We start from the raw sequence: 16,369 nt of genomic DNA on the forward strand, positions 1-16,369 counted from the left end.
CGACCTTGTTTTTCTTTCATGGGACATCATAAAACTCAAATATTTTCAAAGTATTTAACCTTTACTAGAATTATTTGTGCTAGCCTATATAGACTGAAATTCTTCGAAATCCTTTTAATACATTGATGTTTGAATTATTGAGGGGTCCCCACCATTGTAGCTGTACGAACCCCTTTATATTCTAAGATTAGGATACCTTTATATAATTCCAAGGTTGCCACCTCATTACTGGTTGATATCCTTTAAGGTTAAAGATACCCTCCCCACACCTACCTCCCTAACAATAATCAAATTATAACATGTAACAATAGACCTCATCTATGGAGAACAACATGAACAAGTTTTATTTTTCAGCATGTAAGCCAACATACTACCCATTTGTTGTTTCACTACAGTTGGTTTTTTCCTTTGCTTATCTTTGTTGGGTGGTTGAAGTTGCTTGGCTAATGTTGGTCATGGGTTTGAGTTTATCCTCTGCTGAGATTTTGACTCACCCTCCCACATCCATGGACAGGCACATCCCAATCCTTATCTAGAAGAGGCTAGAGCTAATGTGATTAAGAGGTGGGGTCTACCTTCATTGTCCATGGAAAGATATTTGCAAGTTTCAGGGCTATAGGTTACCCTAGAGAAAGAAGGGTTCCCCCGGGCTCAAACAATGGAGAAGATATTGATGAAGACATTGAGAAGTAAGTCTTTGGGAAAGGAAATCCTCCTTATTTCAAAGTGGGCAACAGACACCCACATTCATCCTTCAACTGCAATCACTCTTGCTAGGATGGATGAGGAGGCACGACAGGATGACAAAGGAAAGGGTATGGAAGGCATCCCTCCCTCAAATTTTTTGCTCAATGATCCTAGGAACACGAGACACTTACCTAATGGCAAAACACTTTGGACACGATGTGGCACATTAGATCTTTTGTGGCCTCCCATCTTGATGCAAGAAGTTCAGAGACCTGCTTAAAGATCTATTGTCATATCTGGAGCTGACATTCACAACTCTTTCCAAGGGGATCTCCAAGCAAACCTGCAACCTGCGTACTCTCTCAAGTGAAAGTGCTCCTTGCTCAGTTGCATGACAAGGGCAAGGTTGGAGAATAGTTGGACCAGCAGTAATCCAACCCATATGAACCCCTTATTTCCACTGGCTAGTGTCATAGTATGTTATGACAACCTAGATTACTTTCAAATGCATGTATAGTGTTTCCTATATTATTGGTTCCAATGTCACCCTACAATTTAGTATGGTACATAGTCTTGATAGACTCTTGCATCTTGGTAATCATACAAAGTCCTAGTAGACTCTTGCATCCTGGAATCATACAGGTTGTGATGATAATCTAATTATTCTCAGATTGATAATCAAATTATGAGGGAACTTCCAATGCAATCATAAATATTTGAAAATGAAGAACTAGTAAAAACTAAAAAAATATTTTCAAAAAACAAAATAAGACTTATCAATATAGAAAAATGTAAACAAATGAAAGAACAGAGTAATACGCAATGAGTGATTCACAATATAAAGGATGTAAACATAACCCCCATATCATCAATAACCTAATAAGCAACATCAAGGAAAGAAGTGAGATTCTTTTTCCTGAATGACATCCACAATATTATCCCACTGCTTAAGAGTTAGAAAAGTTCCAGTTGGATTGTGAGCACAACCATTTAGTAGCGCAAAAAGACCAATTGGTGTGCAGGCTGAAGGAAGTTGAGCAACTATTAGTCTCCTCTACTAACAAAAAATTAACAGTGCATTTACCAATCATCTCTCTGTGAAAATATCCAGGAACAAAAATGTTTATTACCTTGATGTTTGCAATCATCCCTTCCAAATCTAATCCTACAATTTTAGTATCAATATTCCGACCATGGAACCCCAACATCATTGAAAATGTTCTTGTGATTCCTTGGTCAAAATCAAACTAGAATCAAATAGCGTCAAATAGATCAAATATTAGTTTGCATCAAAATGATTAAAAATGTTCAATTGTAAGATGGGCATGACAACTCTAAATACATAACTTAGAGTTCAGTATCACAACTCTAAATACATTACTTAGAGCTCAAAATAAAAAATCTATAATTTCCCCATGCTAGAGAAGAAATCAAGACTTGTGCTCCAGGGAAATATCTTTGAATAAAGGTAGCAACAAGGTGAAGAGAACAAGTTCCTGAAAGGCCTTGGACAATAGCCACCTGGATAAGTGTCAACAGGGTATTATGTAAATTTAATTCCACATACACAAGCACAAAATATCATCATCCTAACACGCACATCACAGAAGCACTATAATGCCAGTTTGAAAAAAGGGATCTATGATACAACCTTCGCTACCATCTCTTAGGTGATCTACAGAGATACAAATATCCTTTTCCTAGCATATTCTTCATAAGGGAAAATATTGTGTGACCTAAAAGTTAAAAAGAACTCGCGCTATTCTACCACCCATCTCACCTTGTCACCCCCACCCTACTATGTCGAGAAGTAATTCCGAGACAACATACAGTCCTTGCTTGTTTGCATTATTGTTAGCTCCCACCAACAATTCCATAGTATCCTTATTAAAAGTAGCCAAAGCTTCATTAGGGAGGTATTGTAGACAAAGAATAACAAGATAATGTTAAATATGTAAAAACTTAAAACGATTCCCACGGAAAGGGTGCAACAGTTTCTTCACAAAAACCACATGCATACCTCTTCATTGTCTCCCTTCTCCAACATCAGATTCTTTGCCTGCAAAAATAGAAGCAGTGATAAGAAGGATTCCAATTGATAATATAAATCTAAAAGAGCCCTCAAAATTCTATAAACTAAGATAAAGACCTCAAAACCTTTATATTATTTAATGCAGATTAGCTAAAAGAAAAAAGAATTCAATGACACCTTTTTCACCACATTGAGCACATAGGGTTGAAGATCTTCTGTTCTATAAGCTCCAACACCAAGATTAAGCTTCAAATCACTTATTTGCTTTAAATGATTCTAAAACACCCAGAATTGGATCTGGAGGTGCCATTGTCACTCCTTCAGAGCGAGAGACATCTATTGCAATAGCCATGTTAATGCTGCTCACAATCTGTACAAAAAATCATTTTGTTAGGAAAAAAACTCCACCCATGGGAACAAATTTCAATTAAACTTGCTTTATATCAATATACTACGGAAAATACAATCGGTGGAAGCAATGAATTCAAATCAATAGATATGGAAATACAGTTACACATTTGAGAAACTCATTCAAGAACCTCAGATACATTGCAGGTCTTATATTTCTTTCTTAACTAAGAATAATTTTAAAAATACTGCAAATTTGAAATAACATAACTCAGAAACCAGCAACGATAAATTTCGAATATCACTTCCAAGCAAAAGTATTTCCTATCACTGATCAGTTTGACTTTGATCACCTCAACAAATGTCTTCACTGACAACTGATTTTATCATGATAGAATAATATTTTTAATCGCAAGTATCTTAAATCCACTTTTTCATTCATGACAAAGATTTGCATTCTTTAAGAGATCATCTTGCTCAAGATACCTTACATAAATTTCATGATATTCTTTTGCTGTGAGAAAATACATTTACTTAATTATGGCATTATTTTATCGTAAGAACATAAGAAATAAGGAATTCAAACTTTTAAACACAATCATAATTGCAATTGTGGATGTTTTCCAAGGGTTTAAACATCTCAAAAGCAAGTTTTGGCACACATGATGAAACATAAGTCAAATGTTAGATAAACTTGACCCGGTGGTGGAGTTGAGTTTGTATCAACATTTTTGGTTAACAATTGTTAAAAATTTACTGCATAACATAAATAATTACTGAGAGGAATAAATATAAAAATAACTAGCAACAACCATAAACACATAAACACAAATGTTTATCCGGGAAAAACCCAACCTAATAAGATATTATTAGCATTGGCCAAAACCCTGGCCAATCCGACCAAGTGAACCTTCACCGCTCACCTCCAGGTCTTACATTACAAGGAAGTCTTCCCAGCGTTTTATAGGCTCCATTACATATAATACCACAGGCAGAATACTATGGGTGCACAATACCATGTGCCCCAAAACCATCACTATTTAACCTGGTCAACTTTGAATCTATCCTGAGTCAAGTTTACCTAATAATTCCCCCCTTAAAATTGACTTGGGGTTCCTTGACTAATTCCAGCCAAACCTGCTAAGTGAGACAATCCAGCTCACTCTAGCTCTTACCCCCCTCAGAGTTTTTACCCAGGGTATTGTTAACCCGACACCCCCCTATCACCTAGGTCTAACCCAGACTTTACCGGTGATCACCGAGGGGTACACATGCCTTACCAGGTCTTACAGTAGTATGCCCATTTACATGCAATAATTTTGACTTCATTAATTAATTAATTATTTATTTTTTTTAGCTGCTGCGATTCTGATCCATCCTCTCTCAATTTGATTTGCTCAAAAACTTCTATCAAACTGCTCCAACTACGAGCCCGACGAGAACCTTGTAGATTCCAACACCGGTGGCCTCACGTAGCAGAAAACGAACAATTTTCGAAGCCGCATGAACAATTTTCTTCTGTTGACCTTCTTTAAATAGCCGCATGAATCCCGAACAATTCGTCAACATGTTCCAAACCAGTAAATATCGCAAATGCACTGCGATCCCTGGCAGTTACGGCACTATCTTCCGCACATTCTCCTCGAGGTTCTTTTGCGTACGATTGTTCCACCATTATTTTCCAGACCCAGATCTGTAAAAAGGCTGCATTGATCTCATCGGGCACTATAAACCCCTGGCATCAAAGAATCCCTTTGAAGCCAATATCTGGCTCCGATACCAGTTGTTAAAAAATTTACTGCATAACATAAATAATTACTGAGAGGAATAAATATAAAAATAAACAGCAACAACCATAAACACAAATGTTTATCCGGGAAAACCCCAAATCCCGGAAAAACCCAACCTAATAAGATCTTATTAGCATTGGCCAAAACCCTGGCCAATCCGACCAAGTGAGCCTTCACCGCTCACCTCTAGGTCTTACATTACAATGAAGTCTTCCTAGCCTTTTATAGGCTCCATTACATATAATACCACAGGCAGAATACTATGGGTGCACAATACCATGTGCCCCAAAACCATCACGGTTTAACCTGGTCAACTTTGAATCTATCCCGAGTCAAGTTTACCTAACAACAATTATGGTTTTGGGCACTGTTACCACTCAAACCAGCAAGGGATCTAAAGGGGGTTCCTAAGAGGGCAACTGTTAGGTCAAGGGAAACGATGGAGGCTTAGCCCACTATCACCACAACTAAGTCTCCCTACTCTTTACGGAATTTCACCTACGGGAGGAGTCTTGGTAGTGTAGGGATTTCTTTGTAAGACAGATGTCAATAAATAGGTGAGGAGTGACCCTTAAAACCCTTTCCCAAGGATGGGGTGAAAAATGGAGCTTGCTTGCTCCTCAAGCAAGGGACTTGATCCACCAGGGGTAATGGATGAATATTGGTGGGTCAAGGGAGAAAGAATAGGCTCATAAAGGAGTTTCTCAATCCCTATAATCCTTGGAAACTTGGATTCCCAAGTGGTATTTGACAAATAGTATTTATTGAGAAGTGGGACCGCACGGGACCAAGTGGGCCCAGCCCAAGTTCGGGGATGGAATATAGCAATCAATGATGTTCCTAGCCTGGACAAGGTTAGGGGAAAGGACTAGATAAGAATATTCACTTCAATAGGTTGAATTGATCCTACTAAGGTCTATCCTTAGGGATACTTAGGAAAAATTCGGTCTTAGAGCTAAGGCTTGGGATTCTGGAGATTCCACCATCAACATGGCTTCAAATTTGGAGGAGAGGGAGGGGACCCACCAGCGCAGTAGCCTAGGGAAGAACAATTTTTTTCCTTAGCTCAGTTGTCGAGAAATTGATGCCTTAGGTGACCTACTGGGGCTAGACTTGGGAAAAAGAGGAAAAGTGGTAAAATGATGGTTGAGATGATGACCCTTTTTATGGAACCAGTGCCTAATCCTCTTGGGGATATGGAGTCAAGGATGTTAATGAGTAAGGACTTGGATTCTTGATCAAGGAGGCCCAGACTGTCAATTTTATCCAATGTAGATAGTAAGAAAAGAAAAGTGTTTTTCAAGCATTCATACTTTAAAGAAAATAATGCAAGCTTCTCAAGGTCAAATAATCTCTAGGACATGTCATTCATATAACATTGGCCCATACATTTAATAACTAAAACATAGCTCAATTCCACATTACAATAATGCAGCAACTAGCCCTAATTTTAGTCATATGTGGTAACAAGAATAACAATGATAAAAAGCACTTACAACATTATAGAGTATATCCAACCAGCAATTCGTTTACATAACAAAGATCCAAGATAAGAAGGATAACCCAAATCCATACATCAAAATTCATCCATCTCAGACAAATATCCTCCATGGAAAAAGTACAAAAATTCTCTAAGGCTAGAGATTTCCCAAATCAAGTGATGATACAAATGAATGTATTTAACATCAATATATAGCCTCCTAATGTAATTTGAATTACCCTATGGGCCCCTAAAGATAAAATGTGCAAATAATAACTCTTAATGGTGACAAACTCGCCATACTAGCTCATAATGTAGAAATAAGCCTCATAAGGGGCCAAATAATGATGGATGCATGTTGTAGGGCCCTCCAAATGCTCAATAACGTCATGAAGAGCCATATTGAGGAATAAATTCCTCGGAATATGATGGACAATGGGGTGGCCCCTTATTCTCCAAGTAGTATATCTATGGTGCTCTTAGTGTGTATGAGGGTGCATCAATGACCCCATGGGTCTCCATATGAATCGGAGATATATGTAAATCCTCTGCAATGATCTGAGTGGTGGAATTAATGTTGCCATGACATCGTACAAGTTCTGGGACACCTGCCAAGAGTGTGCGGCTCCTATGGGGGCCTACCTGACATAGTGTACCAATCGTGTCACCATCGTCCCAAAAGTGGATTGCTAGTAGTCTCTAAACATCCATGAAGATTTGCGGAGTGTTGCCCGCTACTGTGGAGGTGCATGACTCTCTATGCAAACCCTACATGTGCCAATGTGGACTTCTGGAGGTCAAGATCATATATCGGGAGACCAAACCCAAATGGAAACCACTTTCAATACTGCATAAGATCCAATGAGTCCCTTATGCTTCCAATATAATCAATCATTAAAATAATCAGGTAAAGGAGCTTACATACCATGGATAACAAAGCGGGCATTTCATATTGGCATGCCCTTCCATAGTGGGCTTTAACATGTTCTAGTGTCTCCAAAGTCCAAAGGGGGTTAGCCAAGGACCTTATTCGGTGGTTTCAACCCCTAGAGGGGATAGTATGTCCAAGGTACATCCTTCTAATGGGGATGGCAAGTGACAAATAGGTGAGATGGAATGGGGAATCATAGTAGCAGCCCTGGGCCACATAATGGGGCATAGGGGTAGCTAGATAAGGGGAAGCCCATAACTGGGTATATAATGTATAAGAGGGAGCAGTGGTGGTACATGAGGTGCTCGACCTTGATTTTTCCACCCTTCTTTATATGTATTTTGCCTTTTATGATTTTTTTCTTTAGTTAATTGTTCGAGGCTCAAATAACAAGAGCATGATGTGTATAATATAACAATGATTACCCCTTTTGAGGTAGGATGGTGCATTGCCCTCCAGGGGTTGGGAAAATCATGGGTTCCTGAATGATAGAGGAGGCTCATCTAGGGCCTATGGAACCAGGGTGATGGCCATGGATGGGGTAGAGCTCATGTGTCGTCTTTTGTTGAAAATGCAACAACATGATGGAGCTTAGTGGAAAGGAGTCGCCTTCACTAAGTGGGCCTGCAGGCTATTTTTGGCGCAAAGTCTATTTTTAGACATATGTATCATGGTCTATGAGTTGCAGGATGCTATTTGTGGATGATTGGTCATGTTGGTAAAAATAGATGGACTTCTATTTTTAGACATATGGGCGGAGTCTATTTTTAGACTGCCAGTCTAAATATAGAACAGTCGAATATTATTAGCTCTTAATAATATTTGGACTATAAACATTATCTTATTCTCTTGGAGCACTTCAGTTCGAGCTACGGATGTGGCACATGCAACTGGCTGAAGGAAATATGCTTTTCCTATGGGTTAGTTGAGCTATTGCATGATGGACTTCAGTTAGAACTCAAGTGGTTGAGTTTTGGTGGAGTTGATTGAGGAGTTGATGGAGTTGTGTTCAGTTTGACTTGGTTGAACTAGTTGTATTTAGTCTAACTAAAGAATACACTAGTGATGAGTTGTGTGAATTAATTATTAATTAATTCACTAATTATTAGCTCATAAAGCAACTAAAGAATACATCAGTTAACTCAGTGCATGGACAGTTCAGTGGAAACAGGTGTTAGAGGTAAGTGAAAGGGCAAGACATCTGTCAGTTGTGACAATAGTTGTGCATGAGATTTGCACATGCATGGATTGAGATTGCCAATGAGGATTGTGCAGTCACACACAAGGGAAATACGAGTTTGGTCATTCCATTCATCATTATTCTCATGCAGGATTGCGCAGTGGAGGCAGGGAAAGCAGTAGAGGAGATTTGAACCTGTGATTGATTCAGATCTGAGCTAGTTTTGTGTGTAACAGGTGGAGATAGTACTGAGTACTTGCAAGGAGTATTGTACTATGTATTGTTACATGTTCTCAATCAATATAATATACAGATAGTTGGGGGTTTTCAGCTGTATGCTTTCCCCGAGTTACATACTGTGTTAATGTGCGCATGCGATTTATGTTTCATTGTTTTTAATTTCGCTAAATTGATGATCAACGTAGAGGAGATTATGTATTATGCATGCATTCCGCAATAGTGTATAATCAGGATAATCTCTGTGAATAAGTGTCATATTATTCAAAATTTCTACATCTTTTTCCCATGTGCTAATTATTTTGTCCTGACCATTTTTTACATTTTGTGGTACAATTTCTTGTTCAATGTGGCCATTTATGATTTTAACTTTTTATTTTAATCGCTTCGACCTTTGGGGCATCATTCTAGCCCTAACCCAAGGTAAGGGCAAGGGGATAGGGAGGCTAGCCCTATGTGGACCCAGAATGGGAATGTGGACCCAGGCGAGAGAAAAGATGAATGGGGGTAGAAAAGCCACTATCTATAAGAATGTTAAAATGTCCATTTAGATAGTTTATGGTCCATGATATGGAACCAGGAGCAAACAGAAGAAAATAGAAATAAAGCAAACTCCCATGTTCAAAGATGTATTTGTTTTAGTAACAAGAAAGGATAATGTCAATGGAACAGAGGATTTGATGAAATAATAAGTAGATTCCTTTGTGTTTATGGGACATCTACTTCTCGCATTCACATGAGATAAATAGTTTCGACAATAGTTGTTTAATGATCTTGAGGTTTCTTTAAAGAATATCACAAGTGCTATACAAGCAATTCATGGGTTTCAAAAAAAATATTGATCGAGGTCTTGAAGGCAAGTATGTTATTTTGGGAAAATATGACAAAGATTTGACCGAGATGGCTAGGCAATAACCTAATTTTGGCGTCAGTTTATGTCTATGGAGTGTCAAAGAGTGCTCCATGGAAGGAACCTCATCCAGAAATTCTAAGCAAGTTAAGAGAATTTCAAGAATGGATTCCTAATAACTCTCATGTAGTGATTCTATCTTAGGCAAATTTCTCCATTGGGAGAAAAAAAAACCACAATGAATTTACTATTAACACAGTTTTGCATAGATTTAATTGAACCTTGGTCAAATACTTGCTCCATTTTCTAGGTTGAGTCTATCAACCTTTCTTTTAACTTTCAATATATTGTCATTTGATCTATGATTCCATCTTTCAATCTATACATGCCATTCAACTTGAGATCATCAATCACAAAAACAACATCAACTATAGTCACCTTCAATCAATACATGTCATTCAACTTGAGATCATCAATCACAAAAACAACATCAACTATAGCCAATTCAATCCTCTATCAACTTTTCCCATGCCAAGAAATGCACAAAGTTTAGGGCACAAGTCATTATATTGCTTGTTTTCCACTTGTTTCCTATTAGGAGAAAATTTACATCTAAAAGAAAATTGTGTTTACAACATCCTAAATTAATGACACCACAAGAAAAAATACACTATGTTGGTAATCATAAAATTTTAATAGGGCCACAACGAATTACAATTATGGGAAAAGGCTAGGAAAGAAGGATTGAAAACAAAGAAACAATTAAAATAGTGAACAAATGAGAATGCTATGAAACCCAATTGATCGACCTAGGACACCCAAGTTAACATTGGTTCACTATTGTGGTCAACAGAGTTTAACCCAACCAATAGGTTGCATTGTCGCTATGGTCTGCGCCACCCAAATGGCATAACACGAAAGCCCCAGGCGATTTTGGCAAAATATTTACCATTCAGACTCGACACCTAAGCCAACAGAAGTTCCTCATGGGCAAGAAACAATAATTATTATAATTAAAAAATAAAGATAAAATGCAATTAGCTACCTTTTGAGTGGGTTTGGCCTCTGGAAGCTTCTCCTCTAGCACAAAGCCTCAATCTTGCTTGTCTGAGTCCATGTCCATTTCCTCAGCATCCGATTTCTTTGCTTTGGGACTCTCAAAAGCCTGGGCATATGCAAATCCAAGGTCATTTTTGGGTATCTGTCATTTCTAGTGATGATTGGATCATCAAAATCCATATGTGCTAAAGCATATGCCTTGTGACCACCTATGGTCTTAGGATATTTGATTTCCTTGTTGTAATCAATGCATTCTTGCTCTCTTATTTGCTTATTTTCATGGTTGATTTTTGTGTCAGAAAGGCACCTGTCGTCTTCTTTGGTGAAGCCATTATCGCTTATGCCTTTGGGTTCATCTTCCTCCATGGAATCCTGGACATATAGCCTCATAATACAAGTCAGGGAGGACAAGAGAGAAAAAGAAACATATAGTTGATTTAGCTTACACTGATAGAGAAATGATTCCTAAGTAGTGTGAGGTGCACCAACCAAACAACTTCTCCATCCAATCCTATTTGATGATGGAAATAACCTAATGAAACATGGGCTTTAACCTTTGAATCCTCATTTTAGGCACCTGTTTGTGCCTTCCCAACCCTACCAGTAGCTAGGATTACCTCCATGCTACAATAAATAATCTGACTGGAAATCTTGATTAATGGATGGTAGTACCCCTGATACAACTATCTTTATTAGGGGCGAGGCCCATTTCCATAGGCCAGTTTCCTATGTTTCCAACCCACCCGAATAGATCTCCTTTGGTTAAGCGCCTCTTCATGCTTGTCTAGAAGTATTTTGAAGTTGCTCAAAGAGATGGAGGACTTCGGTATGGGCCATCGCCAGTAGTGTAGACAATCTTGTGCACATTCCCGTAGTAGAACCAAATCACCACGATTGGAGGCACAAATAATCCAATCTCATGAATTAAACCAAATGAATCTGATCATATGTGCGATCATGGGTTAAATTTGACGAGTCCCCTTACCCATCATGGAATTTTTTTATGACAATTTTATTTTTAAGTTGCCCTTCACATAAATTTTAATATTTAACTTTACCCTACATAATATTTTTCATATAAAAACATAATCAATGAAAATTCATCATTTTTTATTCATTATCGATGAGATCAAAATTTTTATGAAAAAGATAAAGATTGTCAATTTGTTTGTCATCTAGTCCTCTAAAAATGAAGGAGTCTAAAATAACAAAATCACAAAAAATATGCTAATTCCTTTCTTCATAAACATATTTTGAGATAAAAGAATTAAACCCTTGCAAATCAAAAACATATTTAGGGGAAATAGAATTAAACACTTGAAAACACTGAAGTATCAAACATAACTTTATGAGAGTCAAACTTACAGTTGGAAAAGTATTGCTCATATATGAGATGAGCATATAGGTCTTCCCTACACCTCTATTCTCTAGAGTCACACATTGTATGAAAATTTGTTGTATTGATAGTCTAGGTACTAAGACTTGACTTGAAAGATTTAAAGATATACATCCCATAAAAACAAAACAGAAAATTTAAAAATAAATATAAATATACAATGGCGAAGATATGGGCCCACATCTCTGGACGTGCCTCTTGCAAAAAGCTCTGCCATTTACACGTTTTTAGAAGCCATTTCTTCTAAAACCATTTCTTATGTCGTGTTTATTTCTTCTTCCTCCTCTCATCCTACTTCTAGCTCTAATGAGACATCCAATGAGCTTCTAATGTCTGCATATTATATCTGACATGAGTTTTGTTTTGTATCTATATTATTTTGAAGTATTAAGGATTATATTTTGGTTGTTTTTTCTTTTTTTTGGTAGATTAGGATTAGGAGTTGCTTTTGCACTCCCATTATGTACTTGCACTAATTGCAATAATTATACTTTTTAATCCCACCAAGTAACTCTTGTGGTCATTGGTTGGACATTAAACATAACCTTCTCTTATCTTATCTACAACTGCATTGCATTGATCTCAGTCTCTATCACTTTAACAAATACTTTAGCACTTAGATTCCTTCATGTACTTATAATTTTTTCTTCTTTTTTTCTAGGAAATTTCTTTCACACTCCCACATTGTCCTCTTGTTTGTTGGATGTCTTTCACACTCCCACATTGAGCTACTCTTGTGATCATTTATTAAAAATAAATAAAACCACCTTATCTAATCTTATAATCTTATCGAGTATCGAACCATGTGTTAGTGAGCCTAATAGATTCAATTTAGTTTCTCACAATTCAAGGTTAAAATAAAGAGTATATTTGCAATTTTGTCTACTATTAAAGAGGAACCAAGATCTACTTGAGATAACCAGTTTGCAAAAATACAATCTTCTTAGAATGGTGCTTTATCGAGTAAACAGTATCACAAATATGGCCTCGAGAGTAACCAAGAAACAATCAAAATCCTTAAAAAAGAAAATTGATAAAATTTAAAAGGGAAAATACTTTATAGGAAAGACAATAATGAATGGCCAGGCTAGTTGCCTAGGAAATTTCCATTTTCAGTTTTGGTAAGGAAAATTATATGTAAAGGTAGTCTTCTGATTTCATTTAAATACATATTCATGTTCTGTATGTGAAGCGGAAAAACTTATGATGCACAGAATATATATGAATAAATACTTTATTAAAATGATGAAATACCGATGATGAATGTTTACAATGGGTTGCCTGGCTTATATACCGCCATGGGCACCCTTTGGGAAACGGCATGATCTTATGATCGTGCCCTTTCGTCTAACTAAACCTCAATTAAACAATAAACCTAAAATTAACTAATTTTTTACATAACATTGCCTTCCTCTCGAAAGAATGCTTTGTCCTCAAAGCATGCGCAATGACGGATGTTGTTGACAAAATGCTTCATTCTCCCAAGAAGCGTCTCCTTCGGTAAGTCCTTCCACTTGATTATATATTCCAAGATGATCAAGGTCCTGTTAGTGTCGGTCATTGTGCCCTCCATCAGTGATCAAAAAACTCTTTGCATATGCATAAGTAGGTGTCTCATCGATGTCAGTTTTGCATTCCATTAGGCATGCCATAAAACTGATGGAGGAGCTGGTCCTTGTTCCCTTCTTGGCTTTGCTGGATCAGGTCATATCAGCTAATGAACTTGTGTCACGCTTGTTTTGTTTTGTCTTGAAGTCCAAAGTCTTAGGTCTAGGGTTTCAGTCAAATGTCATTGCAAGATCATGAGTCAGAGGTCCATGGGTCCCCAGCAAGCCGGAAGGAGGTATGTAAATATGTTTCATGGATATTTTCATCAGGTACAGCTCATTTATACCTTGGATTTAAAAACCATGTTTTTAAAGCCAAGGTCATGTCAATTTTGCAAAAAATAAGGAAATTTTCAAAATTCTTCAAAATGCCGGCAATAACCCTGGTCTCCTCACTAGAGTCCATCAGATGGTCAACCTGCAAAAAGAACGGAGTTGAAGCACTCAAAAAGTCAAATTCAGGACAAAAGTAAACTCAAAACAGTGTTAAAAGAAAGTGCCAAAACAAAACATTAGAAAGTGGGTTTGGTAAGTAAATTTTTTCAAATTGGGCTTATAAAGAGTCAAATTCCCTCTAAAACACCCTCATTGTGCATCTAAGAGCTTGCAAAGAAAAGTGAGAGGGCGAAGAAGGCGAAAGGAGGCGAATTGCAGAGAATTTGGGTCATTTTCAGGTGCGCGACCACTCAAGAGCTGTGTGCGACCAGTTGGGCAGTGCGCGACCAGTCAGCAGCTCCTCCGCAGTGTTAATTCCTAACGGGCGCGACCAGTCAAAGCCCGTGCGCGACCAGTCAAACTGTCTTCCACAAAACCACTCCAAATTTTCTCAATCGCCCTCTTGCTTGCTAAATTGATCAAGGTAGGGTCTTCCAACATGTTGGATGCTTGAAATCAAGGATGTTGGGCTTGTGCTCATATATATTTGCTACCAAGGATGTACAGAGAAATGGATTTTAGTTATTGCTTGTCAATGTAGGCATAGTGCTAGGGTTGGTGTTTTTTCAAGGTTTTAAACTCCCATTTATTCCCTCCATTGTTTCCCATTAAATTCACAATTGTTATGATATGTCTCTATCTTATCTCATTTGCAAAGAGTATTAAATTTCCTATCTCCCAAAACCATAAGCCCTGTTTTCCCTTTTATCCCTAATATCCCTGTTTAAATAAAATCCCATTTCCCCTTATGACCAAATGTACATGAATCCCTTTGAAAAAACAGAGTTTGCCCTATGATGTACATTAGAAGACAAAAAATCAAATGAACAATGCTGTCCCATACCCCTATTATACATGCTGTCCCTTACCCCCTGTTGAGCATGTATATCCTTTCTCTTGGTTATTATCATCCATGTTTCCCTAATAAAAACATTTCTTTGCAAATGATTTCCCGGTGATTAAGATGAGATTGTATGTTTGACAGTTTGTGAATTGTCCCTTAGAAATTCCCTATTTTTATATGTTTCCCTTTCCTTATGAAAAATCCCCTCCCCTAACATTTCCTTCATGATTTTTTTCCCCTTGAAAACAGCATACAACTCAGTATTTTTGCAGGCAAGGGCAGCAGTTTACTTTATCCATTTTCTCCACTTTGCTCAAAAACACCATGTCAACCACTGAAACCTATGAGCAAGGTGATGACCGGTCTTCTTCCACAGAGGTTGAGGTACAGCAGAGGCCTCGTAGGGGAGGCAAAGGTGGTCATCATAAAAGAGAGGAGCCCAAGAAATTTTGAGAGTTTTGAGGCATTTTTAGCATTTTTGGGAATTTTAAAGGTTTTGGCCATTTGACTGGTCTCACCCCGCGCGCGACCATACATGGGGGCAACTCAGAACGGGGAAAACTTTGCATTTTTGGAATTTTCATGCAAAAATACACTTGCCTATGGATGGGTTTCAGATTTTATAGAGATTTGGGTTTCCAAAAGCTCAAAATACATGCAAATTTTGACTTTCTGCCCCTATTTTGAGTTGCAGAAAGCTGTCTTGGGAGAAATGACTTTTGAGGGTTCAAATCAACTCCAAATTCAAACATTCCGGTGGGGTTGGAAATTAGACTCGCAGACCTTTCCAACGAGCTATCTTGCACCTGATTTGGACACCGGGAAGGCCCTCAAACAGAGCTGTGAATGTGCGCGACCAGTCAGAGTGATGTGCGCGACCTGTCAGGGAAATTTGCCTGTTTTGACCAGTTCGGCCAGCAAAACACTGTTTTCATCTTGGTTGACTTTTGAGGCATGTAAATGATGGATTTTTGTGTAATTTTCATAGCACTTAGATACTTTTACTCTCCTTCATCACTTCTAGAAGATTCTTTGATGTAAATGGTAAATATTTAATGCATGGATAGGTTTCCTAAGTTTTAGAGGCAAGTTGTTTTGACTGCCTATTATCTAGTGCTCAGTTTAGAATTAGTTGAAACAGCTCCTAGGAAGCTGAGCTCAACCCCTAGAGGTGGGGAAAGGAGTTAGATCATCTATGTTATGCCTTCTCTTGCTCATTTTCATGTTTGGACTCTTGAGGGAGAAGCTCCTATTGTATATTTTACTTGTATCTCTGCAATTTGAGGAAAAGGAAGACCAGGGTTTTGCAGACATCATTGGGATTCTTGTGGACTCTTGTGTTGATGGTGTGTTCTCTTATTGTAATTGTAAGTGTGTTTATGTGTTCCATTTCTTTCTTTACTGCAGCTTATTAAACAAATGAAGTGATAAAGTTTGAATTCATGCTTGCCATGCTCAGCTTTCAAATTTGTTTAATGTTTATGTTTTCCACT

The 16,369-nt window shown here is 37.7% G+C and overlaps 1 pseudogene; it reads right to left on the reverse strand.

The window, feature by feature from the left end:
• The window catches only part of LOC149195655 (aspartate aminotransferase, chloroplastic-like), a 53,931-nt pseudogene that overhangs the window by 1,086 nt on the left and 36,476 nt on the right, over positions 1–16,369 (reverse strand).

Source organism: Pinus tabuliformis, chromosome 2_2 (genome assembly GCF_031772625.1).
Source record: "Pinus tabuliformis cultivar Carrire ecotype Pingquan chromosome 2_2, CPIR1, whole genome shotgun sequence".
Classification (NCBI taxonomy): Eukaryota; Viridiplantae; Streptophyta; class Pinopsida; order Pinales; family Pinaceae; genus Pinus; species Pinus tabuliformis.